At 44.8% G+C, this 11800-nt stretch overlaps 1 protein-coding gene across 2 annotated transcripts in view; it reads left to right on the top strand.

Moving 5' to 3' along the window:
• Positions 1-614: 614 nt before the first annotated feature.
• Positions 615-11800, top strand: part of camkk1a (calcium/calmodulin-dependent protein kinase kinase 1, alpha a) — a 141875-nt gene continuing 130689 nt past the window's right edge. For both annotated transcript variants that reach the window (XM_078422034.1, XM_078422029.1), the window contains exon 1: positions 615-733. The gene's annotated coding sequence lies outside the window, so the exon portion shown is untranslated. The remainder of the gene's footprint in view (positions 734-11800) is intronic.

Below are 11800 nucleotides of genomic sequence, written 5' to 3'. Positions count from 1 at the left end.
ACTCTCCACCGCCCTTTCTTATCAGATTCCACCATCTGCACCCTTTTGTCTCTTGTGCACTTGTCACCTCCAGTCTCGGTTACTATCTCCACCTTTCTCTCCCCCACTTGACCCATCTCTCCATTAATCCACATACACAGTAGAAGGGTCTCAGCTGCACCCACCTACCCACCCATCACTTGCCAGTTCTTGGCCCACCCCTTGTCCTCATCTCTCCAGACCACCTGTTTTTTCCCCTCCACCATCAGCCCCGAAGAAGGGTCTCCACCCGAAATCTCATTTTCCTCCACAGATGCTGCCTGGTCCGTTGAGTTTTCCTCCAGCAGTTTTTTTGCTTTTGTTTTTTAATGCTCAGGGTTCCAGCTTCTCCAGTATTTTTTTGTCCCTCCTTTTACTGCCTTGTTCTAAAACCGTGATTGCGGTGCAGTCGTCGAGCGCTAGGACCCGGCGGGTCCTTGCCGAGACTGGGTCCGCCCGCTGCCCGCAGTACGCTCGGCTCGGTAGTGGGGTGGAGCGGAGCGATCGGGGAGCCGAGCGTTGCCGAGTCGGAGCTCCTGCACGGGGGCCACTGCGAGCTGCGGCGGCTGCGGTGGTGGTGGTGGTGGTGGTGGTGGCGGGCTGGGCTGGACGGACAGCGCGGGCACTTCGACCGCGGAACCAGAGGCACACTGCGGCAGCGAGCAGCGAGCGGCGGCGTGGACGGGACGGGACGGGACGAGACGGGGCAGCTCAGGTAGGAGAACCCGGGGAGAGTAGGTGCTGGAGGAGGGAAGGTGACGGTGGAGCTGACAGTGGCGACAATGTCTAATGACAGAAACCAGCAACTGTGTGTATAAAGCAGGGATCAGGCACAATGTTCCCATGGAGCATCGTGTGTCCAATAACAGAAATCAGCTACAATGTGTCTGTTATTGAATCAGCTACAATGTATCCACTACTGTAATCAGCTACATTGTATCCACTACTGTAATCAGCCACAATGTATCCACTACGGCAAACAACTACAATGTGTCTGGTTATTGAATCAGCCACAATGTATCCACTACTGTAATCAGCTACAATGTGTCCACCACTGTAATCAGCCACAATGTGTCCAATACTGTAATCAGCTACAAGGTGTCCACCACTGTAATCAGCCACAATGTGTCCAATACTGTAATCAGCTACAATGTGTCCACCACTGTAATCAGCTACAATGTGTCCACCACTGTAATCAGCCACAATGTGTCCAATACTGTAATCAGCCACAATGTGTCCAATACTGTGATCAGCGACAATGTGTCCAATACTGTAATCAGCTACAAGGTGTCCAATACTGTGATCAGCGACAATGTATCCAACCACTGTAATCAGCTACAATGTGCCCAATACTGTAATCAGCTACAATGTGTCCAATACTGTAATCAGATACAATGTGTCTGTTATTGAATCAGCCACAATGTGTCCACCACTGTAATCAGCTACAATGTGTCCACTACTGTAATCAGCTACAATGTGCCCAATAACATCATAAATTACAGTCTGTCCCGTCAGCTGGCCATTCAAATACAGCTTGTCCAATAACAGAATTCTGCCTCAGAGTCCCGAATAGCAGAAATCTTCCAAAAGATGTCCAATAACATTCTAAGAGGGGAGGCTAAACAGCCAAGAGATCATGGTCCATGTTGGTACTCATGACTTGGGTAAGAGAGATGAGGTGCACCAATATCAGGAAGTCACGATGCTGCTCTAAAGGACATTGTTTGGGCCACAAATGGAGTATTGTGTGCAGCTCTGGTGGGCCCCATTGCATGGAGGCTTTGGAGAGGGTGCAGAGGAGGTTTGGCAGAACACTGCCTGGATTGAAGTGTTTCAGCTGCAGGGCGAAGTAGGATAGGCTTGGATTGTTCTCTCTGGAACGTTGGAGGTTGAGGGGAGATTTGATAGAAATGTATATAATTATGAGAGGCATTGATACAGTAGATAGTCAAAAGCTTTATCCCAGGGTGGAAATGTCGGTCCAACACTAGAGGGCACAGCTATAAATTGAGGGGGGGGGGGGGGAGTTTAATGGAGATGTGTGGGGCAAGTCTTTTTCATAGAAAGTGGTGGGGGTCTGGAATGCATTGCCAGGGGTGATGGTGGAGGCTGATAGAGTGCTGTTTAAGAGGCTTTTATTTAGGCATGTGAATGTGCAGGGAATCGAGGTGTATGGATCACGGAGAAGCGGATGAGAAGAATTTAACAAGGCATCGTGTTCAGCACAAATATTGTGAGCCAAATGGCCCATTCATGTGCTGTACTCTTCTATGTTCCAACATGAAATCAGGGAGCTAGATTAAAGAGTCAAAGAGCGAGACCTTTACGATTGTAATCTCTGGCTTGCTAGTGAGTATAGGAGTTGAGGAATAACTCAGATAACCGAGTGGTAAAGGAGGGAAGGCTTTGGTGTGTTGCATCAGTGGGACTGTTTCTTGTGGAGGAGGGACATGCAGAAGCTGCATCAGTCAGCACAAACAGAAACTGGTCTGACATCTTCCAGGGAGGTTTATTCGTGATGTTGGGGAGAGTTTAAACTAACTTCGCAGGGGAATGGGGCTCAGAGTGGCTGTACAGTTGGAGTGGAGGTACTGTTACACATAGAAGAAAAACAAAGTCAGTCCAATAGGCAAACAATACGAATTGTAAAGGTGCAGGGGAGGATTAGAAGGCTCAGTGCATGAATCTTATGTAAAGAGCCTGACAGGTAAGGCAAATGAAGTTAACAATGTTAGGAATATAATGCAATATAACACAGTACATTGTGGACAGCCCGATTATAATCATGTATTGTCTTTCCGCTGACTGGATAGCATGCAGCTAAAAGCTTTTTACTACACCTCAGTACATGTGACAATAAACTAAACTAAACTAAAAATATGGTCAAAAGAGGGGCAGGACTAACATCTCAACGTTCCAGGGGAGAGATGCTTGCATGATCTGGGAGGTAATAAAAGAGGATCGCAGAAGACCATCACTGCTGTAATGAGGGAAGATGTCCTGGAAGGCTCTCCAATTGAGGCTAGACACAAAATGCTGGAGTAATTCAGTGGGACAGGCAGCATCTCTGAAGAGAAGGAATGGGTGACGTTTCGAGTCGAGACCCTTCTTCAGAAATTGAGGCCATTTGTGTAGAGCTTGGAAATCAAATAGTGGGAATCACTCACTTTGTGGAGTCTTCAACCTGGTGGAGGAGCAGATGAACAGACAAATCACAGAGGGATGTAAGAACAATAGGGTTAAAGTAGTAGAGGATTTCAGTTTCTGGGATTGCCTCAGTGTGAAAGGCCAAGACGGAATTTTAATGTGCATCCAGAGAAACATTTTGAGCCAGCGTTTTGAAACATTTTGAGCTACTTGCCCAGATTAGATCCAGCACTAGGATAATTAGACAAGTGCTGGATCTAATCTGGGCAAGTAGTTAAAGGGTCTGTGGGTGAGCATTTGGGGGACAGTGACAATGATTCTAAGTTTCAAGATGGTAATGGAAAGGAATAAGGAAGCGATGTTCATAAGTTCTAGGAGCAGAATTAAGCCATTCAGCCCATCGAGTCTACTCTGCCATTCAATCATGGCTGATCTATCTTTCCTTCTCAACCCCATCCTCCTGCCTTTGGCCCATAATCCATGACACCCTTCAAGAATCTGTCAATCTTAGCCTTAAAAATATCCATTGACAGCCTCCACAGCCTTCTGTGGCAATGAATGCCACAGATTCACCACCCTCTGATTAAAGAAATTCCTCCTCATCTCCTTTATAAAAGTACATCCTTTTATTCTGAGGCTATGGCCTCTGGTGCTATACTCTCCCACAAGTGGAAGCATCCTCTCCACCTTCACCCTATCCAGGCCTCTATCCAACGATGCTGAATTTGAGGAAGGACAATTTCAAAACCTCAATGGGACGTGACAAAAAATAGTTTGGGAGTAGCTCGTTGTGGTAAATCTACATCTGACCGCTGGGAGCCCTTTATAAGTGACATTGTGAGGGTTCGGGACCAGCTGTGCTCCTGGAAGTGTGGTAGTAAAGGAAGGCAAGTGCTGGGGAGCCTGCAGGATTGTGAGGATGTGATAAAGGAAAAAGCAAAAGCACATGGCAGGTCCAGAGCATTGAAGTCACGGAGGCCCTTCAAGAGCATGGAATGTGTAAGAGTGCAGTTTAACAAAAAAATGGAGGGGAAATGCAGACTATTAACTGCAGACAAAATGTATGAAAATCCCAAGAGGTAACCAGATTAGAGCCCACCAGGGACCTAAGGAGGAGCCTATGTGTGGTAGACGTGGAAGGGGTCTTAAAATTAATACTTCTCATCTGTATTCATTGGGGAAAAATTAAGCAACATGTTAATACTTTTTTTAAAGTGGAGATATTAGATGTCAGGCACAAAGGTGGATAAATCCCCAAGGCCTCATGAGGCGAGAGAGGAAATCACTGAGACTCTGGCAGAGATTTGTCCACCTTTGGAAAGGCAGGAGTTGAACAGGCATCGTCAGCAGGGCTTTGTTGGTGGGAGATCCTTTCTGACTAATTCAGTTGAGTCTTTTTGAAGATGCAATAAATTATATTGATAATGAACAGTCTATGTGTGGGAAGTAACTGCAGATGCTGGTTTACACCGAAGATAGACACAAAACACTCAGCGGGCCAGGCAGCATCTCTGGAGAAAAGGAATAGGTAACATTTTGGTTCAGAACCCTTCTTCAGACCCTGAGTCTGAAGAAGAGTTCTGACCTGAAACATCACCTATTCCTTTTTGCCCGAGATGCTGCCTGACCCGCTGAGTTGCTCCAGCATTTTGTGTCCATCTTCGGTTGATGGAGTCTACGTGGACTTCAGTGAGGCCATTGACAAGGTCCCACATGGTCCAAAAGCTTAGAGCCCCTGGTCAAATTAGATGCAAAGTTTGCTTGGTAATAGGGAGAGTGATAGTCGTGGGTTGTTCTGGGGTAGGATGCCTGTGACCAACAGTGCACTACAGGCATTGATGCTGAGACCCCGACGGTTTGTCACCGTCCGAAAAAATTGCCCACAAATAAGATCAGTAGTAACGTTTTTAATGGGACAATCAGTTTATGTCTGTAAAATAAGAAAAACTCCAGCTTTTTGCGTCAGTCTTTAAGAAAAATCACCCGCTGTGTTTCGAGTAACAGGGAGTAGGTTGCAGTGTGTCCCATTACATAAATCAGTTTCATCCTGTTGATAACCACTACTCTTTGTCTTATCTGAAGCATCCTCTCGCCTGTCCAGTAAAATAAATGGGCTGCTGTGTGTTTAATGAAGGAAGTCAGGTGTAGTGTGTCCAGTATCACAAATTAGCCTTTGAGAGTCTGTGATGATAAATAGTTGCAATAACAAAGAAAGCCATCAGTATGTATGAACAAAGTGGCCAATGAACTACAAGGTGACCAGAAGCAGAAACAATTTCAAGGATTTCTTGTTGCAGGAATCAGTTATGACCATCTCAAAGTAAATATGAATTACATTTTCTGAATCACAAAAGTCAACTGCTGGGTATCAAATAATAGCAATCAGTTACTGTGTATCTAAGTAACAGGAATCATAGATAAATGATGACATGGAAGGAGGTTTTTCCTCCCATTATATCTGTGATGATCAAAAATTGCTACCTAGTTTTGACCAATGTTCCATCACTTAGTCCTTAACTTGCAGATTGCACCTCTTCAAATGCACATGCCAGGACTATCCAAATGTGATGTGAGCTTCTGCCACTATTACACTTCCAGGCAGTGGGATTTAAACCCCACTGCCCTCTGGATAATTTTTCCTCTAATCCTTCTGCAAGTTATGCTAAAGGAAATAGGCCATCAGCATTTTACTTTAGTTTATTCTCACGTGTACTGAGGTACGGTGAAAAGCCTTCGTTGCGTGCTATCCAGTCAATGGATAAACAATACATGATTACAATCGGGTCATTCACAGTGTATAGATACTTGATAAGGGAATAACGTTCAGTGCAAGATAAAGTCAGCAAAGTCCGATCTAGGATAGTCCGAGGGTCACAAATGAAGTCGGTAGTAATTCAGGACTGCTCTCTGTGCTTCTCTGTGTAAGCTCTTCAAGAGTTTATACACCTCAGTTAAATCTTCCCTTGGGTTCTCCATTCAAAGTAAATCAACCTTCCATTAAATCTTTCCTTGTCGCCATAATTATCCAGTCCCAGCAAAACCTTTGCAAATCTCTTCTGCAGCGCAGCCATATCTTGCTATAAGGTGGTGACCAGAATGTATGTGTTGCACTCACCCTTTGTCCTAATGAGATGTGTGTACATTTCTAACATAACCTTTTTTCTTTATCGCATTCTATCGACTTAAATGGAAATTATTTCGAACATTATGCCTCATTGAACCGTACTGACAACAAAATACCCATGAACTGCTACTGAGCCAGTTTTGTATCTAATTTGCCAAATTTCATCCAATGCGAGATCTGGTTAAAATGCTTTGCTAAAATCCTTGCATCAAATACATGGCTTCATTGAGCTCCTTCAAAAAATCCAAATCTTTGGGTAGGTTGTACCTTCCCTAAATAAATCCATGCTGAGAGTTCCTGGGTTAATCTATGCCTTTCTAAATAGAGGTTATATTTTTCCTCAGCGGTTTTTACAAAAAAAACACCACTGGTTAAATTAATTGGCTTGAGATGAATCAATGTATTTTTTTTTTTAACGGTGGTACTTTGTAGCTCCCTATTTCTCTGTCTCACACGCATAGAATCATAGTCAAACTTTTTGCAGTTTCTTGCCTTATCATATCATATATATACAGCCGGAAACAGGCCTTTTTGGCCCACCAAGTCCGTGCCGCCCAGCGATCCCCATACATTAACACTATCCTACACCCACTAGGGACAATTTTTACATTTACCCAGCCAATTAAAATTTGGGCCAGGCAAATTATCCAATTTCCAAAGAAGCTAAACCCTTAATATTTATTTCTTTCTTATAGAAACTTACAAAATTCTTAAGGGGTTGGACAGGCTAGATGCAGGAAGATTGTTCCCGATGTTGGGGAAGTCCAGAACAAGGGGTCACAGTTTAAGGATAAGGGGGAAGTCTTTTAGGACCGAGATGAGAAAGTTTTTTTTCACACAGAGAGTGGTGAATCTGTGGAATTCTCTGCCACAGAAGGTAGTTGAGGCCAGTTCATTGGCTATATTTAAGAGGGAGTTAGATGTGGCCCTTGTGGCTAAAGGGATCAGGGGGTATGGAGAGAAGGCAGGTACGGGATACTGAGTTGGATGATCAGCCATGATCATATTGAATGGCGGTGCAGGCTCGAAGGGCCGAATGGCCTACTCTTGCGCCTATTTTCTATGCTTCTATGAACTATATCCATCTTAGTCAATATTTCAAGGTCACCTTTTTGCTGCAACACGCATCTCTTGTATTGTGAAAGAGGCGACAGAATATTCATTAAGAAACTCTTCCTCCATCCATCAAACATTCTTTTGTCTCGATGAGCCCTGTTCTTTCCTGAGCTGTTCTCTTGCTCTCTGTTTAATAACATAAGCCAGCTGCACTCCTACAATGACAGCAAGGCGTGGTTGTGTGTAAAACGACAATAATCACCCACATTGTGATGGATTAGAGAAACCAGCGTTAGTAACAACCCAGTAATAGATCCCCATTACGATATGCCCAAGAACAGCAAGTGGCTGTATCGTATCGAATAATTGTTACAACACCTCTGGGATTTTCCATTAAAAAGGTGCTGGATCAGGCAGCATCACTGGAAGATGTGGATAGGTAACATTTTACATCACCTATTTACATCCTCCACAGATGCTGCCTGACCCGCTGAGTTACACCAGCACTTTGGGTTTTGTTTTGTCAACCAGTATTTGCAGATCCTTGTGTCTCTCTTGGATTTTCCTTGATTTTACTAGTCAATATATATATATATTTTGGTACCATTTCTTTGCTTTCTTAATTTTAAAAACATTTTTACCGTCACGCTTTCTGTGCTCTTTACTCACGTTCACTGCTGTAATAAGGTCTCATTGTCTGACAGAATGTTTATCTTGCATGCACCTTGATATCAGGGGGGGGGGGGGGGAACCTTTGGCCATCCTTCAATTTTATGAGAGACCTTGTTTACCTCAACCACTTGAATTTCCTCTTTGCCGGCCTGCGGTCCATCACTCCAGGATTGATCTTTTCAAGCAGCTGTTTCCAATCCATTTTGCTAAATCATTTTGCGGTCCCATAAGATTGGCCATGACCCAATTTGGAAATGTTGATCTTGTTTTACATTTGCCCTTTTTCCATAACTGTGCTAAATTAAACTGAACGATGGTGATTATTGCAACATCGCTCTTCCACCGATATTTCTTTCACCTGCACAGCTTAATTCCCAGATTCAGAGCAGAAGTCGGCTACTGTGCCGAACAACAGAAATCAGCTGCAGTGCTTCCAGTAGCAGCAACGGGTGACTGTGTGTGGAGCAGCAGAAATCACCCACATTGTGCACGATATGAGAAATCGGCCTCTGTAACAGTTCAGTAACTGAAGTCCATTCTTCTGCATCCAATAACAGCAAGTGGCTACATTGCATCTAATAATAGAAATTAGTTACATTGTGGCCAATGAAGGAAATGTTACGCTGTCTAATAACAATCACCTACTAGGTGTGTTTGGGAAGAAGTCTCTTATACTATCTCCAAATCTGCTATCTGATTGTGGGGAAATTTCACTGGTTTGGCTTCTGGTTTACTGGGCGCTGATTTCTGCACTCCCCTTCACTCATGGAGTCCCAGTTTCCACTCTCCCTTGAAACTCAACTGGTTCAATCCCCACATTCACTCGAAATTGACCTGGTACTGTTTCTCATGCTCCCTTTACAGTTATAAGTTTGCTAGAACATTTACTAAGCGGAATATTCTGGTTGGGTGGCTTACAGCCCAACGGTATGAACGTTGAATTCTCCAATTTTAGTAACTTCTGACCCACCCACTCCGCCCCTTTCTCCCTCGCACCCCCTCCCCTGTGCTCCACGTGGACTCACACCTTTTTCTCCCCTTTCCTTCCCTCCCCCTCCTCCTTCTACATTCCAACCTCTGGCATCATAATTCACAACTCTAATCCTTTTGTCTCACACCTTTTTTCATCTCTGGCCTTTGTCCAAACCATCTGCCTATCAGAACCCCCCTCTACCTATTGCCTGCCATGCTTTGTCCTGCCCCTCCTCTCTTCTAGCTTTCTTCCTCCCCCCCCCCCCATCAATCTGAAGAAGGGTCCCAAACTGAAAGGACACTGATCAAAGTTTTCCGCGGATGCTGGCTGACCCGCCGAGTTACTCCAGCACTTTTTTATCTTCTTTTGTAAATCGGCATCTGCAATTCCTTGTTTCTACATTATCAGCATTACTTGCAATGCGTGTAATCAATTGCATTGTGCTGAATGACTGATGGCAGGCACTTTGTGCTCTTTAAACAGAATCGGGTGTGGGATCTCTGGTTACAGAGTCAAGCACAATGCAGGGTGCAACCGTACCAAATTAAAATTTAGCGCGATTCGGCTAGAGTTACTGTACGTTCATAAGTTCCAGGGGCAGAATTAGGCCATTCGGCCCATCAAGTCTACTCTGCCATTCAATCATGACTGTTCTATCGCTCCCTCTCAACCCCCTTCTCCTGCCTTCCCGTACTAGTACCTCTGACACCCGTACTAGAATCTGTCAATCTCCGCCATAAAAATATCCACTGACTTTTCCTCCACAGCCTTCTGTGACAATGAATTCCACAGATTCACTGTCATCTGACTTAAGAAATTCCTCCTCCTTTCTAAAGGTGTAACCTTTTATTCTGAGGCTATGGCCTCTGGTCCTAGACTCTCCCACTAATGGAAACACATCCACTCTACCCAGGCCTTTCACTATTCAGTAAGAGTATTTAGTTACAGTACTTACAGTTGCAGCTCCAGTATCTCATGGCAAAAAATCATAGACATTTACAGAACTGAAAGAGACCAATAGTCCAAATCTTCTCTGTTCATATCAGAACGGGCTATTTGTACTTCAAGTCACCCATCTGTAATGTTGGCGTGTTTATTCTCCTCTCTCCATTAGCAGAGCCTGACTCCAGCTCTGTATTTCGCATTCTCCATCTCTAACTGCTTCCATTAACCCATTGACTGTATGATCAGTTGTGTATTTATTCAAGGGGTGTGGGCTCCGTCAGCTGAGTCAGCATTTAATCGTCCATCCCTGGTTCCTCTTCAGCAGGTGGTGGTGAACTGCCTTCTTGAACCGCTGCAGTCCTTGAGGTGTGGGGATACTCACAACGCTGTTAGGGAGAGAGTTCCTGGATCTTGAACCAATAACGGTGAGGGAATGGAATATGTGTCCAAGTCAGGGTGGTCTGTGGCTTGGAGGACAAATTCCAGGTGGTGGGGTTCCATGCTTTTGCTGGCCTTTGTCCTTGTGGGTTTGCAAGGTGCTGCCCAAGGAATCTGGTGAGTTGCTGCACTGTGTCCTGTAGGTGGCACAAAACCTGCTGTCGGTGGGTGGAGTGAATGAATAGTGATGGATGCCTATCAGGTTAGCTGCTATGTCCTGTATGCTTCTGGGCTTCTTGTTGAAGTTGCACTCCTCCAGGCAAATGGGGTGTATTCCATCACAATCCCGACTCGAGCCTTGTAGATGGTAGAGCAGCTTTGGGGGAATTAAGAGGGTGGGTTACTTGCCACAGGATTGCTAGTCTCTGACATGCTCTTGTAGCCACATTGTTTATATGACTACTCGACAACCTAAGCCCATTGGAAAACCTGGCATCACCCTTTTACAGACACTCCCTTTTTTCCCTGTCCATCTGCCTCTCACCTTGTCCGTAACTTCAGCTGTTTTTTTTTAATCTCTTACCCAGTTCAGGTGAAGCATCATTGACCTAAAATGTTAACTCTTTTATTTCTCTCCCCACGGATGCTGCCTCATGTTCTGCTTATTTCCAGCATTTTCTGTTTTTATTTCACATTTCCTGCATCTAGCTGTTTTCTCTTTGGGTTTTCACTTACTTATCTCTTTGCAGGCTCTTTGTGTCATTGTCCCACCTGTCTTTGTATCATCAGCACATTAGCACCAAATCGGTCCCTTTAGCCAAGTTATTGGTGTGGTCCGTGTATAGTTACGGCCCCTGCATTGAGTGATGTGGTATCATACTGGTTACAGCTTGCGAACCTGATTACAGGTTACAGCTTGCTAACTCTTCATCCCAATGCTCAGTTTTCTGCTAGATTGACAATCTTCTATCCATGTCAATATATACCTCTTGCCACGAACACTTGTTACGATATGCCTTTTGGAAATCCAAATACACTGCATCTACAGCTACCCTTAATCCACCCTGCTCAGTTTGGTTTAGTTTAGAGATACAGCACGGAACGAGGCCCTTTGGCCCACCAAGTCCACACCGACCAACGATCACCGCACGCTACATGCACTAGGGACAATTTACACTTGTACCCAGCCAATTAACCCACAAACCTGTACGTCTTTGGAGTATGCGAGGAAACCGGAGCACCCGGGGAAAACCCACGCAGGTCACGGGGAGAACGTACAAACAGCATTCATATTCAGGATATAACTTGGGTTTCTGGTGCTGTAAGGCAGCAACTCTACCACTACACCACTATGCCACCGTAAGGCAGGAGAGCTTTGTCGAAGAGCACTAATGAAGTTCTCACGCCTGATTTCCCTTTCTAAAGCTCCTTGACTGTGTGATTGTATGGTGTTTTCCCTACATGTCCTGCAATAACTCCATGATGAT

Source organism: Rhinoraja longicauda, chromosome 26 (assembly GCF_053455715.1).
Source record: "Rhinoraja longicauda isolate Sanriku21f chromosome 26, sRhiLon1.1, whole genome shotgun sequence".
NCBI lineage: Eukaryota > Metazoa > Chordata > Chondrichthyes > Rajiformes > Arhynchobatidae > Rhinoraja > Rhinoraja longicauda.
This window is presented reverse-complemented; position numbering and strand designations above follow the sequence as displayed.